Source organism: Cryptomeria japonica, chromosome 1, assembly GCF_030272615.1.
Source record: "Cryptomeria japonica chromosome 1, Sugi_1.0, whole genome shotgun sequence".
Lineage (NCBI taxonomy): Eukaryota > Viridiplantae > Streptophyta > Pinopsida > Cupressales > Cupressaceae > Cryptomeria > Cryptomeria japonica.
This window is the reverse complement of record NC_081405.1, coordinates 342,507,643-342,519,695: the sequence shown is the minus strand read 5'-3', so window position 1 is coordinate 342,519,695 and position 12,053 is coordinate 342,507,643.

The window sequence follows — 12,053 nt, the reverse complement described above, 5'->3', positions numbered from 1 at the left end:
ATCGTCAATCCTAATTAGGGTTTTTTCCTCTTTTCAATCTTATCATCATGTGATCGATTTGTCATCGATTGTTGTCCTCTTATCCATTTTGTCATTGATTGTTGTCATTTTCAGTCTTATCATCTTGCAATCGATTTGTCATCGATCGTGGTCATTTTCAATCTTGTCATTTTGCGATCGATTTGTCATTGATCGTTGTCCTTGTCAATCTCTTCAATTTTGCGATCAATTTATCATCGATCATCGTCGTCTTCTCAATCATGTCAATTTGGATCAATTAGTCATTGTTCCTCGTCAATTGGCACATTTATCAATCAAATCATTTATCACATTGGTCATTTATCAATTCAAAATCATGATTAAATGAAATCGACATTAATTATCTCCTGTCAAGACCTAATTGTCATTCTCGCATTGCTAATTCATCTCCTAGGGTTTCATGATTTAATCATTTAACCTTGTTTGTTATTTCTTCCTCTAGGATTAATAATCATTTATTTATCCTAAGTCTTCTCATTACAATTAAATATTCATTTAATTGGCTAATTATTCCTCTTTTGTGAATTAATTAATAAATGACAAATTATTAATTAATTTACCTAATTTCCTATTTTCCATCAAATTCTAATTCCTAATTTTCATCAATTTCAATTTTTCTAATTTCCTAATTTCTAATTTCAATTCTCTCCTATTTTTCTCCTAATTTCATGGGAATGACATAGAAATTTGTCATAATTTGTCATAGTTGACAATCAATCAATTCTTGACATAGAAATTTGTCATAAATTGTCATAAATCATTAATCAATCAATTTTTGCATAGAAAGTGCATAATTTGTCATAATTGACATGTTTGATTTGCAATTTCCATTCAAATTGAATCATGCTAATTTGATCCATTTCTCCAATTTGTCTATAAATTGGATGAATTTCTTCAATCTAATGGCTAATCAGATTATCGAATTTCTAATCACTTTGTTAAATCACACTTCGAGTACTCTTGCGTCAATATCTCATTTACTTGCTTTCATATCATGATCATGCACTAGTAGGTGAGATCCACAACAAAACTATTTGGAGAAGAAAGAAGGACAATGGAGCCGCATGAAGGAGCATTCAAATCATACCTTTGGTTTGCTTAATTTCTAGTTTTGAATGTTTTTATTTCATGTCTCTATTGAGTGTGTTTAGGATAGATCATTGCATTTGTGCTTTCATGATTGAGCTAGGTTAGTTTTTATATATGCTTTGATGATTTCCGATTTCCTACCTCACACCGACATTATAAACTTCATACACCAGCAAACACCGGCACTGACAGGCACTTCACCGACATTCAGATTACATCGGCAACAAGCATATTGGCACTCAAGCCGACATGGGATAAAGTTTTTTTATGTGAATTTTTTTGTAATATAATTATATTTTGTAAGCCGACATGGTATATTGTAAAAGACTCATATATGTATGAGATCTTATAAGACATTTTGAGAGATGTGTGATGAGACAATTTTGTATAAGGTGATATAGTTGACAGTGAAGGTTTTGGTTATTGACTAAGCTTAAACAGGTACTGAACCTGGCATGAGAGATGATGTTTTGAGCAATACATTGTATTGGATTTGATAATCCATTTTGTAGTCAATGTGACTCATTATTGAGCAGTGAGCTCTAAGTTGTTGGCCTCCCTGCATGTGTAGGCCCCTCATTATAAGTAGTATTTATTCATTGGCCAATGAGTAAATATTGTGGGTCACAAATCCCACCGAGGTTTTTCCCACACCAGGTTTCCTCGTTAAATATCTTATGTTATGGTGTGTTTCTATGTTGTCTCTATTATTTTTGTTTATTGCAATAATTCTTATTTACTGGTACATTGTTTTGGGATGCAAAGTTATTAATAAGTTTAAATATTTTGTTAACCAATTAGACACTGATTCACCCCCCCCCCTCTCAATGTCTTTGGGACTATCATTGAATCTAACAATTGGTATCAGAGCCTAGTCCTCTATTTTCAAAAGCCTAATAGCTTGAGGAAGATTCTAACACCGGTACAGATGGAGAACTTAAGAAAATAGTTAGAAGGAGCTCTTGAAGATTTTGATCCAGAATAATTGAAGAATATCAAACTTGAAGATGATCTGAGGATTGCACAAGAATTCATTAAAGGACTTCCGAAAAAACTTTGTTATAGCACAAAATAAAATAAAAGAACTTCATGAGAAGATGCAGAATGATGATGATGAAAAAGAGACTCTTAGAGACATTGCAAATAAGTTGAGACAAGAGAACAGTAACATGAAGAATGAAATGCAAGATTTGACTATGAGGTTATGTAAAGATATTGAAGACAGAAAGAAGAATGAAGAAGACTTGACTAGGAGACTTAATGATGCTGGAAATGAAAATCTGAGACTTGGTCATGAAAATGATATGCTAAAGATAGATCTGATTCACATGCCACATGATAAAGCTGAGCTTGTGAGCCAAGTTGGAATTCTGAAAAAATGAGTTAGATACTGCAAATAAACACAAAGACAAATTCAAGAAAATTTTAGAAAAACTTGATGACATGCTTAAAAGACAGAAACCTGATGGAGATACTAATAGACTTGGATTTGAACATGGAGAAAGTTCCAGTACTACAAACAATCAAGATCATAACAAACCGATAAGACAACCTAATGCTTATAAATTTAATGGCAAATGTTTTAATTGCAACAAATATGGTCATAGAGCAAATCAATGTAGATTTAGAAATAATCAGGATATGAACTCACTCACCAGTCAATGTTCCAAATGCAATAAAGTTGGTCATAATTTAGAAAATTGCAGAATGAACGTGAAATGCTATGTTTGTGGAAGATTTGGGCATTTATATAATCAATGTAGATCACAAACCGATCAAGGATATGGAAAGACTATTCAAAGGAATAATGTAGCTTGTTATGCATGTAACAAGATTGGACACATTCGGATACTTTTAGAAAAGTCAAAAAAATTGAGGAGTGTCTGAAGAGCATTGTTGAACAAAGTTTAAGCATCCTAAAGATTTCAACTAACAACACCAACACTCTCATTAGAAAACTAGATGAAGAAAAGGAAATCCTGGATATTGACTCGGATACTGAAGGAACAGGGGAAGCTCAAGGTTCCAAAACCCATACTAGAGGTAAAAAGAAGGCAAAGAAACCTAAAAAGAACCTTGAAGACCTCAAAGCTGTTGGGGCCACATATGACGAGCTGATGAAAAAGGTGGAAGACCTGTTGAAGCTTATAGTTGTGTAGCGCCTTCTTTATTTCTTTGCTGTTGTTTTTTTAGCTGTCCTTTTGGTTTGCTAGTTTTTTTTGCCAGTCATTTTGTAAGTGGTTCTTAAGCACTGGACTTTGGTGTCTTATCTTAATCTCCTATGTTAAAGGTTTCAGGTCCTGAAAACCTATTTTTTTAATTAATCAAAACAAGATTGGACATATTTCTAAATTATGTAGAAGCAAGCATGCATCAACAAACAACAAAGGATCTAGTTTGAAGGGCAAATAAAATGTAGATGAAGTTAAGCAAGAATTTTCAAAACAATGGATTAAGAAGCGTGATCAGAGAACTAATAAAACTATCTTTGCACCGGTAGAACAAAGTAATCCTCCACCGACAGGAGATTCTTCATCTAACTAAGGAATAATCCTTAGGGGGTATTGCAGCAAGTTAAAAATCATACATTCTACCCTCAGTTGATGGTAAGAAGATACATTTCTTCTTTACCGGTAGATGTTTTAAGTTTTCACTTAACCGGTGAGCATTTAATGCAGTTTAAAGAACCTTTTTTTGCTATAAAGCACTGAGAAACCCTCATTTCAAACTCATCGAGCATTGTAATGATCAGAGAGCACAAAATCAAGCAAAGGCATTCTAAGGAAAAGCTGCGAAGTGATTTTCAAGCGTTCAAAATTTTGGTTTAGAGGTATTTTTCTTTGAAATGGCTTCCTCATCTTCTGTTCCAAAGTTTATTTTGAACCCTACCATAATGGAAAATGTTAAACACCCTAGACCTGTATTCAAGATTATCCCCAAGATTGTGAAACAAGATGACTCTATAGGAGCTTTTTGGTAAATACCAAAGGGTGTAGCATTTGCAGAAGACCCTAGAATTTACATATATTGCAATGTAGAAAACCTAGGGACTAAGGAGTTGAAGAAAATGTTTAATGAGGTCACTACTAATGAACATGGTTTGATCAAACCTGAACATAAGGTTGTGGAAAATTTAGGTTTTGTAGAGATTCTTAACATTCATGAATTTCCAAAGGAAGTTGTCAGACTTGTATTAAGAAGAGTCCATGGAGAGTTCATGTGGTTAGAGTCAGTTTGCAAGATAACCAGAGATGCAATTAAGGCAGTTATTGGTTTACCTTCAACTAGTAGTAGGCCTGATAAAACCAAGAAGATACCTAACAGGAGAGTTATGGATTTAACCAAAGCAACATTTGATAACAGGTCACTTAGAGTAAATGATGTTAAGGATATCAATGTGAGATATGTGAGTATGGCACTAGGTTACAAAGCTACTCGTGCAAGTAGATTAAGTTTTATTTCTAGCCTATGTATTCACAGTGCATATGAGATGGTAAACAATAATGTTAAGATTGATGTGTGTGAATGGCTTAAGGATGAATTAATTGACAATTTGAAAAAGATTAAGGGAGACAAGAAAGGTACTTTCCATTTTGGAAATCTTCTAGTATGCCTAATGTTGTACTTTACCAAGGAAATACCTGACATAGGTCACAAGGATTTTGGTTATGAAATTCTAGTAGGAAGATAGATACAAGATGCTTTCACCGGTATGGGCACTAACAATATTAAGAACATTACAAACTATTTCAAGATATTCCAATCTAAGATGAGAGCAAGGGAGAGACTACTGCAGATCATAGTTGATAAATATGACAAGGAAATCTATTTTGTGATTAAGAGAGATGAAACTTGGATGGAAGAAGCAAGTCCTGGAACTATTTGGGTTACAAAGATGGGATATGAGGTAGACCTATCTATTTTGGAAACTTATGCTAAAGCTCTACTTGATGCACCAAGAGAGCCCTTTGAGAAATTCTTTCTAAATGCAGAAACCATAGAGAGAAATATATCTATACAAAAAAGGACTAATAGAAGAGAAAAATTCATTAGAGATGCCTCCAAGAAGGTAAAGGAAATCAAAGAAAATGTCATGAACATCAGTGATATATCAGCTAGTGAGCTTGAAGGACTACAACCTGAAGCACATGTTTCACCGGTTGTAACATCCTCCGATACTGACATTGGTAAGGCTGCTGAGTTTGAAAGAGTAGAAAGGAAGAGAAAACCCTCACCGATACCCTCTCCTTCACCTAAGAAAACTAGGATGCTAAGAAAGAAACAACAGGCTATTAGGGAACCAAAGAAGAAACTTACACCTAAGAAGAAATAAACACCGGTTACCCCCACATTGAATGATTTACTAAATGAGATAAGAGAGGAAGGTAATCTATCTAATGTGAATAAATGGTATATTTCTTTTAATGATTCTAACAAAAACACAATTGAAGAAAGTATTATTTTGCACTTAGACATTTACAAGAAAGTGTTGATAGAAGTGATTGATGAGATTTCAAATGATCTATACATGAGACTAGAAGAAAAAATAATATCTATAATGGAATTGGATAAGAAATTGAAAGTTGAAGCACTCCTGGTTGTTCACTCGGTAAACTCCAAAGAAGAAATAGATGAACTTATTTCTGAAGCTAATTGATTAGTTTTTGTTAGTGGACACTAGCAAGTGAGCCTGATGGCTGGAAGGGTAAAAGAGGTTGCAGACAACTGGGATATATTCTTTGTAGAGAAGGAAAAGCAAGAGGAAAAGAGCAGACCTAAAAAGACATTCAAAATATATTAGAAAGACAAGGACAAGGGTAAAGGCAAAGTTAGTGGTATTCCAAATATAAAGGTTACAGATAATATTCCACTACCTCCTTTGGATATACCACCGGTACACACAGAAGATCCATCGGTTATTGATATTGAACTTATAACACATGATGATACTAACCTTGAGTTGGAGATACTCTTTACAATGAATGTGGATATTAAAGAGGTAAACATTGTTGTGGATAAAGATACTTCAAAGGTTAAGGCAGATAATATGGATAATAGCAAGCAATATTTCAGAGAAACTGGCACAAACAGTTGACTCTTAGGAAACTGAGATACCAACCCAAACAGAGTAATTGATAGAAACCGAAAAACCTATAGAAGACAAAGGTACTAGCACAGGGCCACCGAAGATTGAGAAACTAGCAGTAGAACTTTCAGAGAAACAAATAGAGGCAGAGGTTCATGTTGAGACTGAGAAACCGACAGTTACAGAGACACTGAAATAATCTAAGAAACCATTAAAGGTTGAGGTGCAAACACAGATAGATCCACCGGAGGAAAATAAAAGCAAAATGGATACATCTGATGGAAGTAAAGAGGATATAGTTAAGGTGATTGGTCAGACATCTATTGAGAAGAAACCTACAATAGAACCAAGCACATCTATAGGTGAATTCAAACCTACCAATATCAAAAAGGTACTTTTGGATTCTATTAAGAGGATAATTGATTGCAATGCATTGGCTTTTAAGGCAATTGACAACACTTTACCTATTCTAAAAATGATTGCACCTACATGTCAGATAGATCACAATAAGGATTATTTAGGTAAATTGGACACATTGTCCAAATTCATTTTTGATAATGTTATAACTATAGACAAGGTAGAGCAGGAATGGATGCGGAGTGAAAAGGAGCGGGAAAGCCAAATTTCAAAACTGGGAATGGCGGACTTCTTGGGGAAGGTGGATTTTCTGGGGAAGGCAGTTTTTCTAGGGTCAGATCTGGCAATCAGGCAAGAGGACAGGCATCTCAAGGGTCAGAAGAGGACAAGGAAATAGTCAAACCGGGGGAGGATAAAGATTCTAAAATTGGGGACCCACATGACAGAGGTAAAGGTAAAAAATGGTCTTTGCTCTTTGGAGTGAAGCCGCTGGCTAAATCAGGGCTCCCGAAAGTTACAAATATCTCAGATCCAGTTTCAGGGCTGATTGCTATTTCTATACCAGATAAACTGGCAGATCTTACTATAGCAAGTTTAACCATGACTTTAGTGGGATGATTTTCTGGCTTTAGGCCTAACATTGATGTTGTTAGGAATTTCATAAGGAGGAAATGGATTTTAAAAGGTCAAGTGGATGTGGCAGTGCTGCCTAGGGGGTTTTTTTCCTTTGCTTTTAACTCTGAAGAAGACATGAGTAAGGCTCTATGTGAAGGCCCATGGATGTTTGGCAAGTCAACATTGGCTCTCCAGAAATGGGTCCCGAACCTCACCCTTGATGATTCCTTCTTTGCTTCTGCACCAGTCTGGACACACCTCCTGGGTCTCCCGCTGGAATTTTCCAATGAGGAAGTCTTTAAGGGTATTACGAACTCTTTTGGAGAACTACTTTCAATTGATCCGATGATGGCGGCTAAATCAAGGTTGGTATTTTCTCGCATCTGTATAAATGTTAATCAAATGACTGATATGCCCCAATCTACAGATATCATTTCTAAACTAGGAAAATGGACCCAAGCTATTGAATATGAATCTCTTCCATTTGCCTATTTCCATTGCAAGAAATAAGAGCATTGGGTAAAATCATGTCCGCTTAAGAAGAGTAAGGAAAGCAAGACTGATAGAAATGTCAAGTATAAGTAGGTTTGGCAAATTACTGATAAAAAAGGAGACTCAGCAGCTGAGTGTGATCAAAATAAGGATGTAACGGAACTAGTAAATGAAGTCAAGAAGGCTGAGAACAGTAATAATGAAAAACAAGATTGTGTCTGCTCTAATATCCAAACAGAGAGTTCTAAAGAAGGGGAGCAAGGTACAAAGTTGAACAACAAAAATAACCCAAAGGACCAGGAGGTTGGATCCGTCAGTCAGGAGAAGGAAGAGGCAAGTCCCAATGAAGTTGTACCTATTTCTTCTTTCTCAAAATCAATCGAGGAAAATTTTTATGAAGCTCAAGAGTTTAACTCTTCTAATATTGAACCCCTATTGCTTTTAACTAATGGAAGCCCAAAGCCTCCTCTATGTAAAACCCCATCACATAGTATGGTTATGGATATCCTGGAAGGGAATCTTTAGATTCTCAGTTCGAAAGAAGGAAAAATGAATAAGGAGGAACTCAATGGAGGGATCTCAACTAGAAGCAGGAATAAGAAAAAGGCAAATGTTGGAAGCCAAAACAAAAAGAAGGGAAGGCCATCTCTAAAACATCAAAGGGAATAGGAAAGCTAGAAGAACCGTGCTAATGGAACACAGTGTTCCATCGAGTTAGCCCTATCTCTAGTTAAAGTGTGAAGATAATATCCTGGAATATCAGAGGGTTGAATGCCCCTCATAAGCAGGATGTGTTACGAAACATCATAAGAGATCATAAACTGGATATGGTCCTCATTCAGAAAACCAAGATGTCTAAGGAAAAAGTGGAAAAGATTAGAATTTTTAAGAATAATGGTGTCATAGGATCTAGCTTGGAGGGAGCTTCTGGAGGAATTGCAATTTTTTGGAACCAAAAAACCATCAAAGGTAAGGAAATTATCTCTGCTTTTAATAGGAACTTAGTGCAGTTTGAGCATATTAAGGATAACTTTGTTTGGATGTTAACTAATGTCTACGTGCCTAACACCAAAACCGAGAGAGTTAAATATTGGAGAAGCCTTGCCAATGATAAACTTAAGTTTGCTGATCAAAGCTGGATTATAATGGGAGATTTCAATACTCTGCTAAAAGAGGAAGAGAAGATGGGAGGTCTCCCCTTGCATCTTGATGGGAAACAAGACCTTATGGAGTTCATCAATAATCAAACTCTTATGGATGTCGATCTTCAAGGCATTAACTACACCTTGACTAATAGAAGAACCGGAGCTGACCTGATCCAAGTAAAGTTAGATAGAACTTTAATTTCTCCTGAGTGGTTAACCAAGTATAGCTACTCCCTTGCTTCTATTATCAAAGTTGGGTTAGACCATTATCCTATCTCTTTCACTGCAAACTCTTTTTCGGCTAAGAGAAACTTCCCTTTTAGATTTGAAAAAGTGTGGTTATCCCACCCCTCTTTGGAAGCTTCTGTTGCTGATTGGTGGAATTCTGAGGTTGAGGGTACGACTCTCTTTAGAATAGCTAAAAAGCTCAATATTTTAAAGGCTAAAATCAAAATCTAGAACAAAGAGATTTTTGGGGATATTTTCAAGAGTAAAATTCAAATTAAAACTAAAATTAAAGATGTTCAGGATAGAATCCAAGAGTTTGGGTTGTCTGAAGAACTTAGGGTGGCGGAAAATGTTCTTTTGTCTAAATACTACACCATTATTTCCAATGAAGAGACGTTTTGGAGACAAAGATCAAGAGCCTTGTTCTTGAAGGAAGGTGATAAAAATACTCGGTGTTTTCACTTAACTGCTCTTAAGCATAGGATGGCTAACAGGATATCCAAATTATCCTGTAATAAAGGGATCTTAACGAAGGATAATGATATTAGAAAGGAAGCTATGGAGTATTTCGGCACCCTATTGGGAGAAGTGGATAACCTGGATATCAGTAATCAAAACATCCTCTTGCAAGCTATTCCTTCTACCCTGACTGTTGATGATAATAACTTTTTATCCCTTATTCCCTCTAATCAGGAAATCAAAAAGGTGGTGTTTTCCTTTTAGGGAGATAAATCCCTTGGACCAGACAGTTTTCCAATGTTTTTCTTCCAATATTTTTGGCACATCATGGAGGTTGACTTCTGCAATGGTGTTAAAGAATTCTTTGGCTCTAGAAGGCTCCTAAAGGAACTGAGCTACCTTCATTGTCCTTATTTTGAAGATCCCAGGTGCTAATTCTCTCAATAAGTTTAGACCCATTAGTCTGTGCAACTCTATGTACAAGATTTTATCCAAGGTTCTGACTTCCAGGTTGCTGGAAATTCTTCCAAGAATTATCTCCGTCCAGCAGAATGGCTTTGTCCCCGGTAGATAGATTCTGGATTCTATCATATTTGTTCATGAAAATATCCACTCCTTGAAAGTGGCTAATAATTAGGGTTTCTTCCTAAAGTTAGACATGGCTAAAGCTTTTGATAGAGTGAACTGGCAGTTTCTTCTAAGGATCATGAAAGCATTTGGTTTTGGTGAAAAAGTTATTCAGCTTTGCTCTCAACTTATGGAAACTTCCTCTTCTACTATTATTGTCAATGGCTCCCCGTCTAGTTTCTTCAAAATCCCTAGAGGCCTTAGATAGGGGGACCCCATATCCCCTGTCTTGTTTACTATTTTAGCTGAATGCCTGGATAGATTTATTCTTAAAAATGTGGAAGATGGCAATCTTAGGGGTCTGAAACCATCTTCATCCAATGTTACTTGTTCTCATGAACAGTTTATTGATGATTCTATTACTATGGGGGAAGCTTCTATCTTGGAAGCTAAAACTATGAAGAAGGTGTTGAATTGTTATCAATCTACCTCTAGTCAAAAAATTAATTGGGATAAAAGTTCTTTGTTCTTCATCAACACCCCTATTCAAAGGCAACTAAGGATTGAAAGAATTCTTGGATGTAAAATTTATGAGCTTCCCTCTTCTTATTTGGGGCTTCCTCTGTGTATTAAACCTGAGGATTCTTTCTAGAATAAGCTGGTGGATAGATTTAACTCAAAATTTGCTGGTTGGAAAGGGGCTATCCTTAGTCAAGTGGGCAAAGTTACTCTGTTAAAAGCCACTCTCCAAAACCTACCTATTTATGCTCTCAGTTTGTTCAAAATCCCCAGAAAGTCGACGAAAGCTATTGAAAGAATCCAAAAAAAGTTTCTTTGGTTGGGGTGGAAGTCAAAAACAGAATTCCCCTTATTGCCTAGAATAAAATCTGTTCTCCTAAGGCCTCAAGTGGGTTGGGTTTAAGGAATATTAGTTCCATGAATAAGGCTTTATTAGCCAAACAAATTTGGAGAATGAAAGGGGAGGAAAGAGAATGGAACTCTATCTAGAAAAATAAATATCTTTATATGCAACCTTTTGAGAAAGAATTCTTAGATGATTCTTTTATTGTTGAAGGTTCGACTATATGGAATGATGTTCAATCAGCTAAAAGTTGGTCTACTACTAGACGAATTTGGAACCTTGGGGATGGTAGGAGAATAAGATTTTGGGAAGATAGGTGGATTTTGGACAAACCTCTGGAGGAAGTTCCAATCCTTAATGAATGGAAAGACTGGTTCAAAAGCAGGTTTGGGGAGCTGGTCAGAGACTACTGGAGAAATGGGAATTGGATTGATTTTTGCCAGCAGTGTCCGGGGCTTAAGTTCCTTCAAATTGCTCCCTTTGCTAAAGTTCCTAGAGACAAAAAAGATGAAAGATTGATAGGGAGGGAAACCTCAGATGGGAAATACTCTATTTCCTTAGTTGTGGCTATCCATAATGAATCTGTGGAAGAAATTCCTATTTGGGCTAAAGTCTGGAACAAGAAGTTAGTTCCTAAGGTTAATATCTTTTTTTGGATTTTCATCCAAAACAAGGTTTTAACCCTGGGCAACCTTCAAAAGAGAGGTTTTGTTTTTCCTAACAGGTGTTCTCTTTGTTGTAGGGAAGAAGACACTACCTGCCATATTCTTAATTAGTGTACTTTTAGTTAGGAAATCTGGAAAATCATCTTCAATAGGTGGAACTTGAGCTGGGTTTTTCCGAACTCCCTAGGGGAATCCTGGCAGCAATGGCACTGCCCCAATTCTAATCCTAAGATTGTGGAGACTTGGAGACTTACTCTTTCGAATGTTATCTAGAATATTTGGAAAGAATGCAACAATAGCACTTTTAGGGATAAAAATGCTATTCCTGAAGTGGTGGTAGATAAAATTTACAGGAGTATATTTGAATGTATCTATGGTACTGATTTTGGACCAGCTGCTAAAGAAGACTTCAAATATAGGTAGAACATCTCTACTACTACTAGTAGAAA